The sequence below is a fragment of the Scyliorhinus canicula genome, chromosome 4 (genome assembly GCF_902713615.1).
Source record: "Scyliorhinus canicula chromosome 4, sScyCan1.1, whole genome shotgun sequence".
NCBI lineage: Eukaryota > Metazoa > Chordata > Chondrichthyes > Carcharhiniformes > Scyliorhinidae > Scyliorhinus > Scyliorhinus canicula.
Genome location: NC_052149.1, coordinates 4,739,395 through 4,760,208, shown reverse-complemented (window position 1 = coordinate 4,760,208; position 20,814 = coordinate 4,739,395). Strand labels below are relative to the sequence as shown.

The 20,814-nt window shown below is 51.1% G+C and overlaps 1 protein-coding gene across 2 annotated transcripts in view; it reads right to left on the bottom strand.

Moving 5' to 3' along the window:
• The window catches only part of LOC119964316 (collagen alpha-1(XXIV) chain-like), a 341,532-nt gene that overhangs the window by 297,441 nt on the left and 23,277 nt on the right, over positions 1 to 20,814 (bottom strand). The gene's annotated exons all lie outside the window — the stretch shown is intronic.

Below are 20,814 nucleotides of genomic sequence, written 5' to 3'. Positions count from 1 at the left end.
GGGGGGGGGGGGGGCTACATTTGGTCACATGTCTATTTTCAGTCAGATCCAGAATGTCAATGCTGGACACTCAGAAAAGGAAAATTTTTACCTCAGGGTATCATTCTTGCAGAATAATAAACTAATGTTAATTTTCTCTTGGACTACAAATGTAAAATTTTTGCTTGCTTCTTACTTTCCCATCCTGTTTCTGTCTTCCCTCCGTGATGTACCATCAATTATACACGAGGCGAGTGATTTACCAAAGTCTGGCTTTAATTGACTAGAACACAGCTCTGCGATCGTCTACAATGGAAAGGGACGATCGTCAGGCGTCTGACCATTTATACCTCGTTAATAGAGGCGTGGTTAACTCAGCCTCTCGGCCAATCGGTCGAGAGGCACATGACCGACCAGGGCCAATTGTAAGCCGACGTTCTGGCCCAATGGCAGACAAGTATGCAGATCATATCACCACACTCCGTTAATCCGATCTTTCTTTCCCTCTCTTTGTTTCTCTCTCTGTCCCTGATTTGACTCCAATTCACCCAATTTCCTTTGAAATGAAAATGAAAATCGCTTATTGTCACGAGTAGGCTTCAATGAAGTTACTGTGAAAAGCCCCTAGTCGCCACATTCCGGCGCCTGTCCGGGAGGCTGGTACGGGAATTGAACCGTGCTGCTGGCCTGCTTGGTCTGCTTTAAAAGCCAGCGATTTAGCCTGGTGAGCTAAACCAGCCCTGTCATTCGTCTGTTTTGATTTCCCGAGAGAGATTATGTTCACTGTGATTGGCCAGGTGCCTTCGACAAGACGTTCTCAGTGAACATCCGACACGTCAAGCTGCAAAAGTAATCCAGCCCCAATCCTGACAGGCCCATGTGGATCCCCAATGCTCCCTGTGAGATCACCCACTCCAGGAAATTATAGGCTAGTATCCCTCATGTTAAAAGCTGCTCGTCAAGCTTTCTTTGCCTTCTCTTCCTGCTTCAGTTAATAGGTTAATCAACGTGATCAATCCAGGGACGGAACATCTCAGCCTTCCTTTGATATTTTAGACATGGGCTCGAGTGGGTCTTGGAAAAAGGTCACAGGACAAAACATTTCCTAAAAACCGCAGATAGATCCACAAGTCATGCAGGAAAATCCTGAGCCCCTTCGCCATTTATTGATATAAAACGAGGAGTGGACATTTCGATATCGAACAAACTCTCATATTTTAAAAATAAATTAAGAGTACCCAATTCTTTTTTCCCAATTAAGGGGCAAGTTAGCGTGGCCAATCCACCTACTCTGCACATCTTCGTGTTGTGGGGGTGAGACCCAGGCAGACACGGGGAGAATGTGCAAACTCCACACGGACAGTGGCCCAGAGCCGGGATTGAATCCGGATCCTCGGCGATGTGAGGCAGCAGTGCTAACCACTGCGCCACCGTGCCGCCATAATAAGCACTCACTAACTGAAACCTGTCTGGTTAGATAGATAGAACAGTACAGCACAGAACAGGCCCTTCGGCCCTCGATGTTGTGCCGAGCAACGATCACCCTACTTAAACCCACTTAACCCGTATCCCAACAATCCCCCCATTAACCTTACACTACGGGCAATTTATCACGGCCAATCCACCTAACCCGCACATCTTTGGACTGTGGGAGGAAACCGGAGCACCCGGAGGAAACCCACGCACACACGGGGAGGACGTGCAGACTCCACATAGACAGTGACCCAGCCGGGAATCAAACCTGGGACCCTGGAGCTGTGAAGCATTGATGCTAACCACCATGCTACCGTGAGGCCCCTCGATCTTGTTCATTTTTGCATTGTTTTGGAAGTTTTATGTATCAGTTTTGAGCGCAGTCCAGCTGGACACTGGAGTGATGGCTGATGCATTACCTGAGGTGTCGCTGTCACGTTCATTCTCCAAAAATGTAATTTATTGGTGAGGCCACATCCCACATATTTCACAATGCAACACGGACCAATTCAACTAAATAGAGAACAACGCATTCCAGTCGGTTCTACTTCACTTCAACACACAATTCATTTCATCATGTGAAAGGTTTTCTGATGCGCCAGCCCAAGGGGCTGTAGCCGCTCAGTGTGGTATTTCAGGAGGGTCTCAGACACTGGGTTGTCTCTCTGGAGACCCTGTGGAGGCTGCCTCAGGCTTCAGTGCTTCCCTCAGCTTTTACTCCTCGACAATCTGGAACACTCCACCATTCACAACCCTTCACACCGCAGATCCCAGAGAACACGAATACCCTTCACTGAGATGTTGTCCAGCAGCTGAAGTTCATCTCGGTGTACATCGCTGGAATCCCGGATCAGCACTCAATCCTGCCTCAATCCTGCCTCATGGAGCAGTCCGGGACGAACATCGGCAAAAACCACTGCATCCCTCTCCAAACGTTTTTTGCGAACACACATTCCACAAGAAGATCAAAAAGAAGGAAATCCAAAAGAGCAGCACACACGATGAAGAACCTTCAAACTGCGGTCACTGTTGTAATGGAGGAAAGGCAGCAGCCAAATTCTCCACAGCGATATCCCACAAACTGCACTGTCATCACGGCACAGATCGTTCTGCAATGCTGACTGTACATTGGTCAGGGCACCAGGGATAATTCCCCTGGTTTTCTTCAACACAGTGCATTGCATTCAATTATACCCAACTAAAAAGGCAGTCAGGCTTTGGTCTTTGTGATATCTGAAGGACAGCATCTACCACAGTGCAGCGCTCCCTCAGTACTGACCCTCTGACAGTGCGGCACTCCCTCAGTACTGACCCTCTGACAGTGCGGCACTCCCTCAGTACTGACCCTCTGACAGTGCAGCACTCCCTCAGTACTGACCCTCTGACCGTGCAGCACTCCCTCAGCACTGACCCTCTGACAGTGCAGCACTCCCTCAGCACTAACCCTCTGACAGTGCGGCACTCCCTCAGTACTGACCCACTGACAGTGCGGCACTCCCTCAGTACTGACCCTCTGACAGTGCGGCACTCCCTCAGTACTGACCCACTGACAGTGCGGCACTCCCTCAGTACTGACTCTCTGACAGTGCAGCACTCCCTCAGTACTGACCCTCTGACAGTGCAGCACTCCCTCAGTACTGACCCTCTGACAGTGCGGCACCCCCTCAGTACTGACCCTCTGACAGTGCGGCACTCCCTCAGTACTGACCCTCTGACAGTGCGGCACTCCCTCAGTACTGACCCTCTGACAGTGCGGCACTCCCTCAGTACTGACCCTCTGACAGTGAGGCACTCCCTCAGCACTGACCCTCTGACAGTGCGGCACTCCCTCAGTACTGACCCTCTGACAGTGCGGCACTCCCTCAGTACTGACCCTCTGACAGTGAGGCACTCCCTCAGTACTGACCCTCTGACAGTGCAGCACTCCCTCAGTACTGACCCTCTGACAGTGCAGCACTCCCTCAGTACTGACCCTCTGACAGTGCAGCACTCCCTCAGTACTGACCCTCTGACAGTGCAGCACTCCCTCAGCACTGACCCTCTGACAGTGCGGCACTCCCTCAGTACTGACCCTCTGACAGTGCGGCACTCCCTCAGTACTGACCCTCTGACAGTGCAGCACTCTCTCAGTACTGACCCTCTGACAGTGCGGCGCTCCCTCAGTACTGACCCTCTGACAGTACAGCACTCCCTCAGTACTGACCCTCTGACAGTGCAGCACTCCCTCAGTACTGACCCTCTGACAGTGCGGCACTCCCTCAGTACTGACCCTCTGACAGTGCGGCACTCCCTCAGTACTGACCCTCTGACGGAGCGGCACTCCCTCAGTACTGACCCTCTGACAGTGCGGCACTCCCTCAGTACTGACCCTCTGACAGTGCGGCACTCCCTCAGTACTGACCCTCTGACAGTGCAGCTCTCCCTCAGTGCTGACTGTGACAGTGCGGCACTCCCTCAGTACTGACCCTCTGACAGTGCGGCACTCCCTCAGTACTGACCCTCTGTCAGTGCGGCACTCCCTCAGCACTGACCCTCTGACAGTGCAGCACTCCCACAGTACTGACCCTCTGACAGTGCAGCACTCCCTCAGTACTGACCCTCTGACAGTGCAGCACTCCCTCAGTACTGACCCTCTGACAGTGCAGCACTCCTACGACAAACCCCTCAACTCTGGAATCAATCGAGTGGACGTCCTCTCAACTGCCTCCATTGCCACTACATCCCTCCTCAAAGAGGGGACCAAAACTGTGTACAGTCCTCCAGGTGCGGTCTTACCAATGCCTTGTATAGTTGCAGCAACATTTCCCTACTTTTATAGTCTATTGATGACCCCTTCCATCACTTTACTGAAAATTGAGAGTAGACTGATAGGGCGGTAAATAACACTGCAATGAAGTTACTGTGAAAATCCCCCAGTCGCCACATTCCGTCGCCTGTTCGGGTACACAGAGGGAGAATTCAGAATGCCCAATTCCCATCTTTCGGGACTTGTGGGAGGAAACGGGAGCACCCGGAGGAAACCCAATCAGATACGGGGAGATTGTGCAGACTCCGCACAGACAGTGACCCAAGCCGGAAATTGAACCCGGGTCCCTGTGAAGCAACAGTGCTAACCACTGTGCTATCGTGCGGTGATTGGATGGGTTGGATTTGTCTCGTTCCTTCTGTAAATGACAACCTGGGAACAGCTTGGTTAGAGGTGTAGTAAATTCTGGAGCACAAGTCTTCAGTACTATTGCTGGAATATTGTCAGGACCCATAGCCTTTGCAGTATCCAGCGCCTTCAGCGATTTCTTGACATCACGTGGAGTGAATCGTATTGGCTGGAGACTGACACCTGTGATGTTGGGGACCTCCGGAGGAGACCGAGATGGATCATCCACTCGGCACTTCTGGCTGAAGATTGTTGTGAATGCTTCAGCCGTGTCTTTTGCACAGTGGGCTGGGCTCCTCCATCATTGAGGATGGGGATATTTGTGGAGCCTCCTCCTCCAGTGAGTTTGTTTAATTGTCCGCCAGCATTCACGGCTGGATGTGGCAGGACTGCAGAGCTTAGATCTGATGCATTCGTTGTGGAATCGCTGAGCTCTGTCTGTTACTTGCTGCTTATGCTGTTTGGCTCACAGGCCTGTGTTGTAGCTTCACCAGTTGACACCCCATTTTTCGGTATGCCTGGTGTTGCTCCTGGCACGCTCTCCTGCTCTCTTCATTGAACCAGGGTTGATCCCCTGGCTGGGTGGTAAAGGTAGAGTGGGGGATATGCTGGGCCATGAGGTTACAGATTGTGGTTGAACACAATTCTGCTGCTGCTGCTGGCCCACAGCGCCTCATGGATGCTCAGTGTTGAGCTGCCAGATCTGTTCTGAATTTATCCAATTTATCATGATGGTCGTGCTGCACAACACACTTGTGGAAACCAGTGCTAAATGGTGCCATGGCGTAGACGTTAGATCCCAGGCCTTGGGATACACCGGATAGACATACTGAAGTGAAGCTAACTGCACACTTCACCGCGCAAATCTGGATCCCATCCAACGAGGGCACAATCCAGATCTCGCGAGACATCCCAAGTGTCGTACATCTTGCGAGATGCCTCTCATGAGATGTAACGGCCTCATTGCATCACCGAGTCGGACGCGCTGAGGCCATTTGATTGGGCTTATTGTCTTTAAAATTAAGTAATTAGGTCATGGGATTTGGGTTGGATAAAGATGATGTAGTAATGGGAGGAGCCAGGTCTGTGCCAGGTCTCCAGCAAGCTGGCAGAGTTAGTTTTTGGCTGCACTGTAAATTCTATGATATCTAATTCTATGAACCACTCCTGCACATGCGTGGACCCGCACCGGCCGGCGGAGTCTCTTCGGCCCCGGCTGGCGTGGCGCCAAAGGCCTTCCATGCCAGCCGGCGGGGCGCCAACCACTCCGGGGCGGGCCTAGCCCCAAAAGGTGCGGACGATTCCGCACCTTTGGGGGGGGCCCGACACCGGAGTGGTTCACGCCACTCCGTCCCGCCGGAACCCCCCGCCCTGCCGGGTAGGGGAGAATCCCGCCCAAAGTGTTTCTGTTTATTGTTTAGCTGGTAATTGTGAGTTATATTTCTGTGATGATTGTGTAGTTTAATCCCGTGTTAGTAATAAAGTTTGTTTTAATATATCACATCCCTAACTGTGAGGCGGCACGGCCAAGCAGTGGCAAGCACTGCTACCTCACGGTGCCGAGGTCCCAGGTTCGATACCGGCCCCGGATCACTGTCCGTGAGGAGTTTGAGGTCCACCAACAAAACAGAAGGAAGGAAAACAAACTGAGGGACGAAGCCAAAAAGGCCCACTCCTGTTATATAACAACGAACATAACAAAGGTCAATGGAAACTTAAAAAACATCAAATAAGAGTGCAGTTACAGGGGTCAATAAACGCTATATTGCCCCTTAATTGGAAAAAAGAATTGTGCAGTCTAAATTTTTTTTAAATTCCCTAATTGTGCGTGGAATCACTCCTGGAACAATGTGGTCTTTCCTCACAATCTTGCAAATTAAAAAACTGGATTGGGGTTTCTGACTGGTACCCGAGCAAATGTTTTTCTTTTATAAATTTTGAGGACCCAATTCTTTTCTCCAATTAAGGGGCGATTTTAGCGTGGCCAATCCACCAAACCTGCACATCTTTGGGTTGTGGGGGTGAAACCAGCACAGACACGGGAAGAATGTGCAAACTCCACACGGACAGTGACCCAGGACCGGGATTCGAACCCTGCTCCTCAGCTCTGTAGGCAGCAATGCTAACCACTGTGCCACCCACCCGAGCAAATGTTGGGGTCTGGTCTGGCATCTTCATATCGGTCCAGCTCTGGTTCGCTCTTAGCCACCAGTCTGGGAGCTCTGTAAATCCAGGCTTAACATCAACTATTGAGTCCAGTTTAAAGGTTCATTTTGTTGACCCTGGTGGTCAGGGGAATGAGCTCTCCCTGGGGAGGAGGTGGAAGGCCTCACTGTCATTTCATCGCGATTCCTCTGTCATAACTGCGATCCCTCCAGAATTCCAGGAAGGAGTCGACGCGAGGATTCACAAACTGCAGTCTGAGTCACCTCACTCCACTTTATACCTCACCAAAGCAGCACATCGTCCTTCATCTTCCCAGGAATCGTCTTTGCTCAAGTTGCACAATTATTACCCATTAAATTCACCCCATTAAAGTTAAGTCTGGTCTTTGCAAGAGTTAGTACCATTTTAACAACGTAGGCGTGTTAATTGCAGCCAAGCAAGCACTCTGAAAATTAATCACCACTAATTATCTATAACAGAATCATATCATTGTTACAGAATAGGAGACTGCCATTTGACCCATCATTTCTCTGCTAGCTCTTTGAGGAAGCAATTTACCTAGTGCCATTGTTCCGCCTTCTCCCTCAACCCTGAACATTCTTCCTTCTCAAATAATTACTTTTGAATACCCCCATTGAATCTGCCTCACCAGACTGTCAGACAGGGCTTTCCTTCAGCGTTTCAAATCTTTAATGGTAAAAATTTTAAATCTTGAAATATAATTTTCTATTCTTCCTTCCTTCTCATAATTTCCCTTACTGGACCTGATTTGTAATTGAATTTACCCACTCTAATTTACACTTTGCTTTCTGTCCTTGCACTGTTCAATGTTACAATCCTTCCATCTGATTGCTTAACGTGATGCTATAAGACCATAAGACATAGGAGCAGAATTAGGCCACTCGGCCCATTGAGTCTGCTCCGCCATTCAATCATGGCTGATATGTTTCTCATCCCCATTCTCCTGCCTTCTCCCCATAACCCCTGATCCTCTTATTAATCAAAACCCTGGTGGCGATTCTCCGAGCCCCGCGCCGGGCCGGAGAATCGCCGCAACCATGCCAAGACGCCCCTACGCCGGCGCGCGATTCTCCGAGATGCGGATAAGCGGCAGTGGTGGGCCGCTGGAATCGGCGGTCCCGCTGATTCTCTGGCCTGGATGGGCCGAGTGGCCGCGCGGATATGACAGAGTCCCGCCGGCGCCGTTCACCCCTGGTTGCTGCAGGCGGGAACTCTGCGGGAAAAGTTGGGGGGCGGCCTGTGGGGGGGAGGGGGGGGGGGAAGGGGGGCTCCCTCACCGGGGTGGGGCCTCCGATGGGGTCTGATCCGCGATCGGGGCCCACCAATCAGTGGGCCGGCCTCTCTCCCCCCCCCCCCCCCCCCCCCCACCCCCAGGCCTACTTTCTGGCGCGGCCGGCCCCTGAACACCGACTCCATCTTGAGTCGGGGCCGGTGTGCTAAAGAAGTCCCCCGCGCATGCGGAGGATGGCGCGGCCCAACTGCGCATGCGGAGGTTGACGTGGCGCCAAGGAGGCTGGAGCAGCGTGAACCACTCCAGCGCCGTGCTGGCCCCCTGTGGGGGCCAGAATCGTATGTAACCGGGCCCGGTTCGCCCGTCGTGAAACGTGACGGCGTTCACGACGGCGCAAGCTCTTGGGCCCAATATGGGAGAATCGCCCTGTAGCCATCCGGAATGGCCACTTCCAGAATAAAAAATGGACGCTCGCAAAGAATGTAGGGAAATGTGGACAATGTCAGGAAAACAAGCAGGCAGAGTGCCTGAATGTATATTCGGGAAGCAGTTACCAGACGGAATGGAAACTCTGGGTTAGCATATTGATGGCCCATCTCCGGGAAACAAAGGACTAACACTCAGGGAGTTGATAATGTTTCAGACATCCCGGCGCCAGTTCCCCAAACCGAAAGCACAAACAAAGCCAGGCCAACGGCCACCAAAGACACGCCCAGCCATCAGGGCACCCACCCCTTTATTGGTCAAGATCAATACCAGTGATCAAGAAGCGGCCCAATTAATTGGGGCCGAGTTTAAGGCCCGCCTAAAAGTGCGCAAAGCCCCTCCGGGTATAAGAAGGAACCGCTACGAGAGAATCGCTCTCTTGGACTCGGCTCTCGAAGCAGAGAGACCCATCCACCAGCTGCACCAGAAGCAGTAAGTTCAAGGTCAACGCTCGCTACCAGGCGGACGGCCTTAGCTGTTCTCCTGTTACCTCTTCGAACCCAACAACCTCAGATCCGAACAACGGCCATTGTTCCTCTGACTGAGTGGGCACCCGAAGTTAAGTATAGGCGTTAGCGTTAGAGATAGTTTAGTTTGTAGTACTTTGTGCATCAGTAGATCTTACTGTGTGTAAATAAATAGTATTGACTTTGAACTAACTAACTGGTGTATTGGCTCTTTAATCAATATTCGGGTTTGAACCTTGTGGCGGTATCGAGAGATACCTGGCGACTCTAAGTGTAAACATAATTAGGATTAAGGAAGGTGACCATACCGACTGCTATATTTATAACCAGATACATATAGCAACAGCCCCCCTATCTATCTCTGTCATAAAGACCCTCAGTGAATTGGCCTCCACAGCCTTCTGCGGCAAAGTGTTCCACAGATTCACCAGCCTCTGGCTGAAGAAATTCCTCCTCATCTCTGTTTTAAAGGACTGTCCCTTCAGTCTGGTTTAGCTCACTCGGCTAAATCGCTGCCTTTTAAAGCAGACCAAGCAGGCCAGCTGCACGGTTCGATTCCCGTACCAGCCTCCCCGGACAGGCGCCGGAATGTGGCGACTAGGGGCTTTTCACAGTAACTTAATTGAAGCCTACTCGTGACAATAAGCGATTTTCATTTTCATTTTTCATTTCAGTCTGAGGTTGCGTCCTCTGCTTCTAGTTTTTCCTACTAGTGGGCACATCTTCTCCACATCCACTCTATCCAGGCCTCACAGTATCCTGTAAGTTTCAATGAGTTCCCCCCTCATCCTTCTAAATGCTATCGAGTACAGACCCAGAGTCTTCAACCATTCCTCATATGACAAGCTCTTCATTCCAGGGATCATTCTTGTGAACCTCCTCTGGACCCTTTCCAAGGCCAGCACATCCTTCCTTAGATACGTGGCCCAAAACTGCTCACAATACTCCAAATGGGATCTGACCAGAGCCTTATACAGCCTCAGAAGTACATCCCTGGTCTTGTATTCTAGCCCTCTCAACATACTAACGTACTAACATTGCATCTGCCACTTCATTGCCCACTCTTCTAGCCTGTCCAAGTCCTTCTGCAGCCTCCCTACATCCTCAACACCACCGTCCCTCTACATATCTTGAAATGAAATGAAAATGAAATGAAAATGAAAATCGCTTATTGTCACGAGTAGGCTTCAATGAAGTTACTGTGAAAAGCCCCTAGTCGCCACATTCCGGCGCCTGTCCGGGAAGGCTGATACGGGAATCGAACCGTGCTGCTGGCCTGCTTGGTCTGCTTTAAAAGCCAGCGATTTAGCCCAGTGAGCTAAACCAGCCCCATGATCTTTGTATCATCTGCAAACTTAGCAACAGTGCCTTCAGTTCCTTCTTTCAGATTGTTAATGTAAATTGTGAAAAGTTGTGGTCCCAATACTGATCCCTACAGAACACCACCAGTCACCGGCTGCCATCGTGAAAAAGACCCCTTTATCCCCACTCTCTGTCTTCTGCCAGTCAGCCAATCCTCTATCCATGCCAGGATCTTACCCTGAACACCATGTGCTCTTAACCTATTTAACAGTTCCCTATGCGGCACCTTGCCAAAGGCCTTTTGCAAATCTAAATAGATCACGTCCACTGGTTCTTCTTTCTCTAACCTCCTTGTTACCTCCTCAAAGAACTCTAACAGATTTGTCAGACACGACCTCCCTTTGTCAAAGCCGTGCTGACTCAGTCCTATTTTACCATGCACTTCCAAGTACTCCTCATCTCTGTTTTAAAGGACTGCCCCTTCAGTCTGGTTTAGCTCACTCGGCTAAATCACTGGCTTTTAAAGCAGACCAAGCAGGCCAGCAGCACGGTTCGATTCCCGCACCAGCCTCCCCGGACAGGCGCCGGAATGTGGCGGCTAGGGGCTTTTCACTGTAACTTCATTGAAGCCTATCATCTTTAATAATGGACTCTAAAATTTTAGTAACAACCAACGTCAGGCTAACCGGCCTATAATTTCCCGTCTTCTGCCTCCCTCCCTTCTTAAACAGCGGTGTTACATTAGCCACTTTCCAGTCCTCTGGGACCCTTCCTGCCTCCAGTGATTCCTGAAAGATCACCGCCAATGCCTCCACAATCTCCTCAGTAGTCCATCCGGTCCAGGTGACTTATCCACCTTCAGACCTTTCAGTTTCCCCGGCACCTTCTCCTTTGTGATGGGCCACTGCACTCAGTTCTGGAATGGAACTGGTATCTTCCACTGTGAAGACTGATGCAACGTAACTATTCAGTTCCTCTGCCGTTTCTTTGTTCCCTATTACTACTTTGCCAGCCTCATTTTCCAGTGGTCCAATGCCTCTCTCTTACCTTTTATATATAGAAAAAAATCTCCTGCAATCTTCTGTAATATTACGAGCTAGCTTGCACTCATATTTCATCTTCTCTCCCCTTATTGCTTTTTTAGTTGACCTCTGCTCATTTTTAAAGGCCTCACAATCCTCTGGCTTCCCACTAATCATCATCACACTGCCGGTTGCTACACTTGCTCAGCTCCCAGGTGTCCCATTGCCTGCACACTATAATGTTAACAGCTAGTACTTTCTGTAACCTCTTGGGAACAAATGATTCGAGAGTGTGGGGCTGCAGCTATTCATGTGACAGTGAAATCTGCTCCAGTGTATTTCACTGACCGGCAATAAGCTCAAAACGTAACTTCAAGGGTTGAAGTAGATGGTCTGGGTTCAGCGACAGAATTCCATGGTGGGAATCCACACATATTCCAAGTTCTTGCTGATGGGAAAGGGTTATCATGCAAAGGGTTCCTTGCATAAATCGGGATAAAGAACAGCCTTTGCCACTTCTTCCCCAGCCACGCTTTAGCTGATAATCACAAACAGAATTTGAGAGGAAGTATGTATCTGGAACAGTGTCAGACTATTAATGGTCTCCCTGATGTGTGTGAGACATTACCCAGAAGTAGTCAATCAGGACAAAGCTGGCATGCGTTCCTCAGATTGGTCCCAATTGACCATTAACTGCATTAATTTCACACGATGCACTGGGCAATGCTGCTAAAATTCCTGTATCCCCCCCCCCCCCCACCTCCCCTTCATCGTTTTGTTAGTCAAACATTTGCAATTTAGTCAACAATATAATTGCTTCCAAGAACAGGGCTGCCTGTCTAACAATCAAATTGCATTCTCAAGACAATATGAACTACATATAACAAGCACACATTGAACAGCTGTGTTCGCATAGCAGCTTTAATGTGGTTAATTGTCCCCAGGCATTTCAGAGCAGAGTTATCAGGCAGAATCTGACAGCGACCACATCAAACGATATTCGGACAGCTGGACAAAGAGCATCAGGAAGGAGGAGAGTGAGGTGGAGAGAGATAGAGAGGGAGAGAATTCCAGAGCCTGTGGCCTTGGCAGCTGGAGGCACGGCTGCCAATGTTGGAATGATTAAAACTAGGAATGCACCAAGGGGCCGGAGTTGGAAGAGAGTACAGACCTCGAAGGGTTGCGAGGATGGGGGGATATTAAGGAGACAAGGAAGCGTCTGGCGATGCAGGGATTTGGGAATAAGGGGCAGGATTTTCCCAAATCCCCCGATGGCCCTACGCCGGCGTAAGAAAATGGCGCGAACCACTCCGGCGTCGGGCCAACCGGGAGTTGCGGAATCCTCCGGGGGCTAGGCCGGCGCCGGACGACTGGCGGGGAAAGGCTGGCATGAGTTAGCGCATGCGCAGAACCGCTGTGGTTCCGCGCATGCGCAGACCGGCAGGCGTATTCTTGAGCATGCGCAGGGAGGTATCTTCTCCGCACCGGCCGTGGTGGAGCCCCACAGAGGCCGTTGTGGAAGGAAGGAGTGCGCGCACGGCACAGGCCCGCCCGCAGATTGGGGGGCCCCAATCGTGGGCCAGGCCACCGTCAGGGCCCCTCCCGAGGCCGGATCCCCCCACGTCCCCCCCACCCCCCCGAGGACCGCACCCGCCGACCTACCAGCCATGTCCCGCCGTGTGCGACCATTCCAATTCATGCCAGCGGGACAGGCCAGAAACCGGCGGCCGCTCGGCCCATCTGGGCCCAGAGAATTGCCGGGGGTGGGGGCGGGAGGGGGGGTGCTGCCAATGGCCCCCCGACCAGTGTGGCGTGATCCCCTCCCCCCACTGAAAACCGGCGCCAGAGGAGACGGCAGCCGACGTCAGAGCGACGGGCGGGATTCACGCCCCCCCCCCCCCCCACCCCGGGCATTCTCCTACCCGGCGGGGGGGGGGGGGTCGGGGAATCCAGCCCAAGATGTCAGGTTGGGATTAGCATAGGTCGGTGAGGAAAGATGTTAATGGACGAATGGAACTTGGGACGAGCAGATGTTTGGATGAGTCGGATGGAGGAAGGGAAGGTGGACAGTGAAGGTTTGGGTTTGTGGTGGCTGCAGGCGATAAGGTCCTGGGGTGAGGGTTCCAGCAGCAGATCAGTGGAGGCAGTTTGGTAAAGGAGGACAATGATGAGGAAAGTAGAAAGGTGCTGCCTTGGTGAAGCTAATGGCAGAACAGTGGGGTTTGAACAGAAGTGTTTCAATATGAGTTTTGTCACTCATCTGCCCCTCTCCTGAAGGTGCTGTTCAGTTTGTACATTTAGGGACATTTAAGCGACTATTAGGGACATTTAAGCGACTCTTGGCCAGGCACATGGACTGCAGGAAATTGAAGGGGAGTAGTTTAATCTTAGATTGGGATAAATGGTCGGCACAGCATCGTGGGCCGAAGGGCCTGTACTGTGCTGTAATGTTCTATGTGCCATGTTCTTTGTTCTATAACAGTGGATGCCATTAACTTTGCCGTAACTGTGACAGGAAATTCTTGCCAAAACATTTTTTGTCCAATTCAACAGGATAACAATAAAAAAACAATCTTCTTCAGAGTTTCAGGGGAGTGATACTAATCGCTCACAGTAAGAAGTCTGACAACACCAGGTTAAAGTCCAACAGGTTTGTTTGGAATCACTAGGTTTCGGAGCGGTGCTCCTTCCTCAGGTGACTAACCGCGCAGATCTTTCAAAGAGCTGGCATAGACATGATGGATGGAATGGCCTCGACGGGTCCACGATTGCTCCTTTATCTACACAAACTATTTGTTTAATCTACAGAATATGCTGGAAATGAATTTTTTACCATACTTTTGAACAAATACAAAACTTGTCCATTGTGGATTCAAACAGTTTAATTTTCACAGCATCTTTAATGTCTGAATAAATAAGGGGAGGGATTCTCCGAGCCCCCACCGGGTCAGAGAATCACCCGGTGCCGGCGTCAATCCCGCTTCCGCCGTGTCCCGAATTCTCCGTCCCCCTCGCCGGTCGGCGGGCCCCCCGCGGCGATTCTCCGGCCCACGATGGGCCGAAGTCCCGCCGCTGACAGGCCTCTCCCGCCGGCGTGGATTAAATCACCTACCTTACCGGCGGGATTGGCGGCACGGGCGGGCGCCGTGGTCCGGAGGGGGGGTGGGCACGGGGCGATCTGGCCCCGGGGGGTGCCCCCACCGTGGCCTGGCCCGCGATCGGGGCCCACCGATCGGCAGCCGGGCCTGTGCCATGGACTCTTTTCCTTCCGCCTTCACCATGGTCTTCACCATGGCGGAGGGGGAAGAGACCCCCTCCCCTGCGCATGCGCCGGGATGACCTCAGCAGCCGCTGACGCTCCGGCGCATGCGCGGACTTACGCCGGCCGGTGAAGTCCTTTCAGCCCCGGCTGGTGTGGCGCCAAAGGCTGTTCACGCCAGCCAGCGGAGCGGGAACCACTCCTGCGTGGGTCTAGCCCCTCAATGTGAGGGCTTGGCCCCTAAAGGCGTGTTTTTAGCGGGCATGGCGACATAGCCCCATTATCGGAGAATCCCGTCCGGAGTCTCCCATTGTGGGCAGCCCTACGCTGTCGGGAAATCCCCGGGCGTCAGTGCGCTGCAGGCGAAGCGGAGGATCAAGCCGATTATGAATAGAGCAGAGGATCACAACCCGAAACAGGTGTGTTCACAGCTGATGGCGGCAATTTTGTGCCTATATTCGGAGTGAGTACAAACGGCGGCGTGGGAGCAAAATGTCGCGAGAATCGGAAAATGAGATTCTTGGCGGTGAGATCTCGTGTTCCAATTTTTCCCACCTTCGCTGGTGACATAATGAAGGTGGGGCGGGTCCTCATTTCAATACATTTTAATAAATTTAAATACATTCAAAAACTTGCCCGCCATACATTCCCCTCCCACATAAAGAATCGGCCCATCACCGACGAGAGTTGACGTCGCTGAGATTTACAACAGGTATGTAAAAACGTGAAGCGGTTGAGGAGAGTCAAGTCCCCTACAAGCCCCGGTGCTTTTTGGTGGAAGGAGGTTGCCCATCGCTTGTGGGACCTATTGTTCCCTGTGCTTGTGGGGGGCAATTTGTCCCTGTGCTTGTTTTTTTTGGGGGGGAGGAATTGCCCCTGACCTTGTACGGGTTCCTCGTAACCGTAAGGGGGTGGGGAGTATTTCTTTCAGCGCAGGTTGGCGTGCTCTCTGAGAACAGAGTGCCAGAAGATCTGGAGAGAAAACTCGACTGTGTAGCTGTAGAGCTACTGCATGCCAGCTTTTTCACCCCCACCAGTTCTCACAGAGTGCAGAATCCCACCAATGTATTTCCTTACTGAGCGCCCAATTTCCTTTAGATTGGCAACCATCAACGTAATTTCCCGCAGAATCTTGAATCTAAAGTGTTTTGTTATGATCCCCGAAGATACCGATAACTTTTTCAAAAGAAAGGAACGAGCTTGCTATCAGTGGGAAGAAGAGCACTTTTTAAAACTTTCACCTCAGCAAACCAACTAAAGTCAACATGATTCAAACATTAATTAACGAATAAAGGATATTTCAAATAAAAAGGTCATTTTCATTCTGAATAATTGGGTGGCACTGTTGCTTCACAATTCCAGGGTCCCAGGTCCGATTCCGGCTTGGGTCACTGTCTGTGTGGAGTCTGCACATCCTCCCCGTGTCTGTGTGGGTTTCCTCCGGGTGCTCCGGTTTCCCCCCACAGTCCAAAGCTGTGCAGGTTAGATGGATTGGACATGATAAATTGCCCCTTACTGACCTGATTCGCTGGCTTTTAAAGCAGACCAAGCAGGCCAGCAGCGCGGGTTCAATTCCCGTAGCAGCCTCCCCGAACAGGCGCCGGAATGTGGCGACTAGGGGCTTTTCACAGTAACTTCATTGAAGCCTACTTGTGACAATAAGCGATTTTTCATTCATTTAATTTAAATGATATGTTGAGCTGCTCGAAGAAAAATACTTTTCACTGTACCTCGGTACACGTGACAATAAACAAATCCAATCCGATCCCAAACCCAGGCCCCAACATATCCTTCCAGGTGGAGGTAAAGGATCCCTGGAAGCATTTCAAAGAAGGTTTATCCAATACATATCGTCCATCCCTGAAGAACAGACCATCTGGTCACTCATTTCATTGTTGTTTGAGGCTGTGACTTGGCGGCCATGTTCCCGATATTCCAACGGTGATTGTTCTTCAGAAAATACTCCTCACTGACCGTAAAGCGCTTTCAGACGACACACGTTCATGCGAATCCTTTATAACTTTCTTTTATTATTCTCCAGCCCGGGTAAAGTTGTTCCCCTTTACATCTGAATGCCATTAGCAACTTTGCAATGAATCATTCCAGTCTCAATTGCGGGTAAACTGATTCAATCTGTATTTAACTGATTACATTTGGCCAAAGATGTTGATTGATTGCGTCGTCTAAATCCACACAAATGTATTTGAAAAGGTATCTACAAAGGAAGGCTGGGGGGTTAATTAGGATGAGATAATCACACTTGGAAGTATTGTGGGCTGCGAGGGGGGGTAATGATAAAGCCTCATGAGGACATAGACGGGAATGGACAGAAATTGAATGCAGCATGGTACAAAGTGAAGATATTGGCAGAAAGGATGAGGTCAGCCAATATAAAATAAACAATTCAGAGGGACCTAGGGGTATATATCAGCACAAATCACTGAATGTGGCAGGACAGGTCAATAAAGGGTTAATAAGGCAGATGGCATCCTGGGTGTTATTAATGGAGACGTGGAGTACAAGGGGATTAAGGTAAACCTGTATCAGACACTAGTTCAGGCCCGACTGGAGTTTTGTGCCCAATTCTGGGCACCAGGCTTCAGAACGGATGTGATGGCCTTGAAGTGGGTGCAGAAAAGATTCATGAGGACGGTTCCGGGGTTGAGGGAGCTTGGAAGAAGCTGGGGTTGTTCTCCGTAGAGAAGGGGAGATTCGATAGAGGTGTTCCAAATCAGGAGGGCTCCGGACAGAGCAGACAGGGAGAAACTGTTCCCATTGGTGGAAGAATCGAGAACGAGAGGGCGCAGATTTAAGGTGATTAGCAAATGATCCAAGAACAACTTGAGGAAAAAACATTTCACACAGCGAGTGGTTAGGGTCTGGAATGTACTGTCTGAGAGTGTGGTGGAGGCAGATTCACACAGCGAGTGGTTAGGATCTGGAATGTACTGTCTGTGAGTGCGGTGGAGGCAGATTCACACAGCGAGTGGTTAGGATCTGGAATGTACTGTCTGTGAGTGTGGTGGAGACAGATTCACACAGCGAGTGGTTAGCATCTGGAATGTACTGTCTGTGAATGTGGTGGAGGCAGATTCACACAGCGAGTGGTTAGGATCTGGAATGTACTGTCTGTGAGTGTGGTGGAGGCCGGTTCAATCGAGGAGTTTGAAAGAGAAAAACACCTCAGAGAAAAATATTTGCTGGGCCACAGGGAACGAGCTGGTTTGATTACGGTGCACAAACTGGTTGCCACACATCCCACATTATAATCGTGACCAGATGACATTTCTAGACTACATTAGGCCAAGAAACATTTTGAGAACACCTGCCAAGAAAGGTGCTACATAAATGCAACTGCTTTCTTGCAATGTTATTAGTGAAAAAGAAAAAAATCTGTCCTTTCTCAAACCAAGAATAAAATACAGCGCTGAGACACACAAGCCTCAGGCTGTCTAGCCATCACTGATACACACGTCTGGGACTGTCCAGCCATCGCTGATACACACGTCTCGGACTGTCTAGCCATCGCTGATACACACGTCTGGGACTGTCCAGCCATCACTGATACACACGTCTCGGGCTGTCTAGCCATCGCTGAGACACACAAGCCTCGGGCTGTATAGCCATCGCTGATACACACGTCTCAGACTGTCTAGCCATCACTGATACACACGTCTCAGACTGTCTAGCCATCGCTGATACACACGTCTCAGACTGTCTAGCCATCGCTGAGACACACAAGCCTCGGGCTGTCTAGCCATCGCTGATACACACGTCTCAGACTGTCTAGCCATCGCTGAGACACACAAGCCTCGGGCTGTCTAGCCATCGCTGATACACACGTCTCAGACTGTCTAGCCATCGCTGATACTCACGTCTCAGACTGTCTAGCCATCGCTGATACACACGTCTCGGGCTGTCTAGCCATCGCTGATACACACGTCTCGGGCTGTCTAGCCATCGCTGATACACACGTCTCGGGCTGTCTAGCCATCGCTGATACACACGTCTCAGGCTGTCTAGCCAGCGCTGATACACACGTCTCAGACTGTCTAGCCAACGCTGATACACACGTCTCAGACTGTCTAGCCATCGCTGATACACACGTCTCAGACTGTCTAGCCATCGCTGATACACACGTCTCCGACTGTCTAGCCATCGCTGATACACACGTCTCAGACTGTCTAGCCATCGCTGATACACACGTCTCCGACTGTCTAGCCATCGCTGATACACACGTCTCCGACTGTCTAGCCATCGCTGATACACACGTCTCACACTGTCTAGCCATCGCTGATACACACGTCTCAGGCTGTCTAGCCATCGCTGATACACACGTCTCAGACTGTCTAGCCATCGCTGATACACACGTCTCAGACTGTCTAGCCATCGCTGATACACACGTCTGGGACTGTCTAGCCATCGCTGATACACACGTCTCAGACTGTCTAGCCATCGCTGATACACACGTCTCAGACTGTCTAGCCATCGCTGATACACACGTCTCAGACTGTCTAGCCATCGCTGATACACACGTCTCAGACTGTCTAGCCATCGCTGATACACACGTCTCAGACTGTCTAGCCATCGCTGATACACACGTCTCAGACTGTCTAGCCAGCGCTGATACACACGTCTGGGACTGTCTAGCCATCGCTGATACACACGTCTCAGACTGTCTAGCCAGCGCTGATACACACGTCTCAGACTGTCTAGCCATCGCTGATACACACGTCTCAGGCTGTCTAGCCATCGCTGATACACACGTCTCAGACTGTCTAGCCAGCGCTGATACACACGTCTCAGACTGTCTAGCCAGCGCTGATACACACGTCTCAGACTGTCTAGCCATCGCTGATACACACGTCTCAGACTGTCTAGCCAGCGCTGATACACACGTCTCCGGCTGTCTAGCCATCGCTGATACACACGTCTCAGACTGTCTAGCCAGCGCTGATACACACGTCTCAGACTGTCTAGCCATCGCTGATACACACGTCTCAGACTGTCTAGCCATCGCTGATACACACGTCTGGGACTGTCTAGCCATCGCTGATACACACGTCTCAGACTGTCTAGCCATCGCTGATACACACGTCTGGGACTGTCTAGCCATCGCTGATACACACGTCTCAGACTGTCTAGCCATCGCTGATACACACGTCTCAGGCTGTCTAGCCATCGCTGATACACACGTCTCAGACTGTCTAGCCAGCGCTGATACACACGTCTCAGACTGTCTAGCCATCGCTGATACACACGTCTGGGACTGTCTAGCCATCGCTGATACACACGTCTCAGGCTGTCTAGCCATCGCTGATACACACGTCTGGGACTGTCTAGCCATCGCTGATACACACGTCTGGGACAGTCTAGCCATCGCTGATACACACGTCTCAGACTGTCTAGCCATCGCTGATACACACGTCTGGGACAGTCTAGCCATCGCTGATACACACGTCTCAGACTGTCTAGCCATCGCTGATACACACGTCTCAGACTGTCTAGCCATCGCTGATACACACGTCTCAGGCTGTCTAGCCAGCGCTGATACACACATCTCACACTGTCTAGCCATCGCTGATACACACGTCTCAGGCTGTCTAGCCATTGCTGATACACACGTCTGGGACTGTCTAGCCATCGCTGATACACACGTCTCAGACTGTCTAGCCATCGCTGATACACACGTCTCAGGCTGTCTAGCCATCGCTGATACACACGTCTGGGACTGTCTAGCCATCGCTGATACACACGTCTGGGACTGTCTAGCCATCGCTGATACACACGTCTGGGACTGTCTAGCCATCGCTGATACACACGTCTCAGGCTGTCTAGCCATCGCTGATACACACGTCTCAGACTGTCTAGCCATCGCTGATACACACGTCTCAGACTGTCTAGCCATCGCTGATACACACGTCTCAGACTGTCTAGCCAGCGCTGATACACACGTCTGGGACTGTCTAGCCATCGCTGATACACACGTCTCAGACTGTCTAGCCAGCGCTGATACACACGTCTCAGACTGTCTAGCCATCGCTGATACACACGTCTCAGGCTGTCTAGCCATCGCTGATACACACGTCTCAGACTGTCTAGCCAGCGCTGATACACACGTCTCAGACTGTCTAGCCAGCGCTGATACACACGTCTCAGACTGTCTAGCCATCGCTGATACACACGTCTCAGACTGTCTAGCCAGCGCTGATACACACGTCTCAGGCTGTCTAGCCATCGCTGATACACACGTC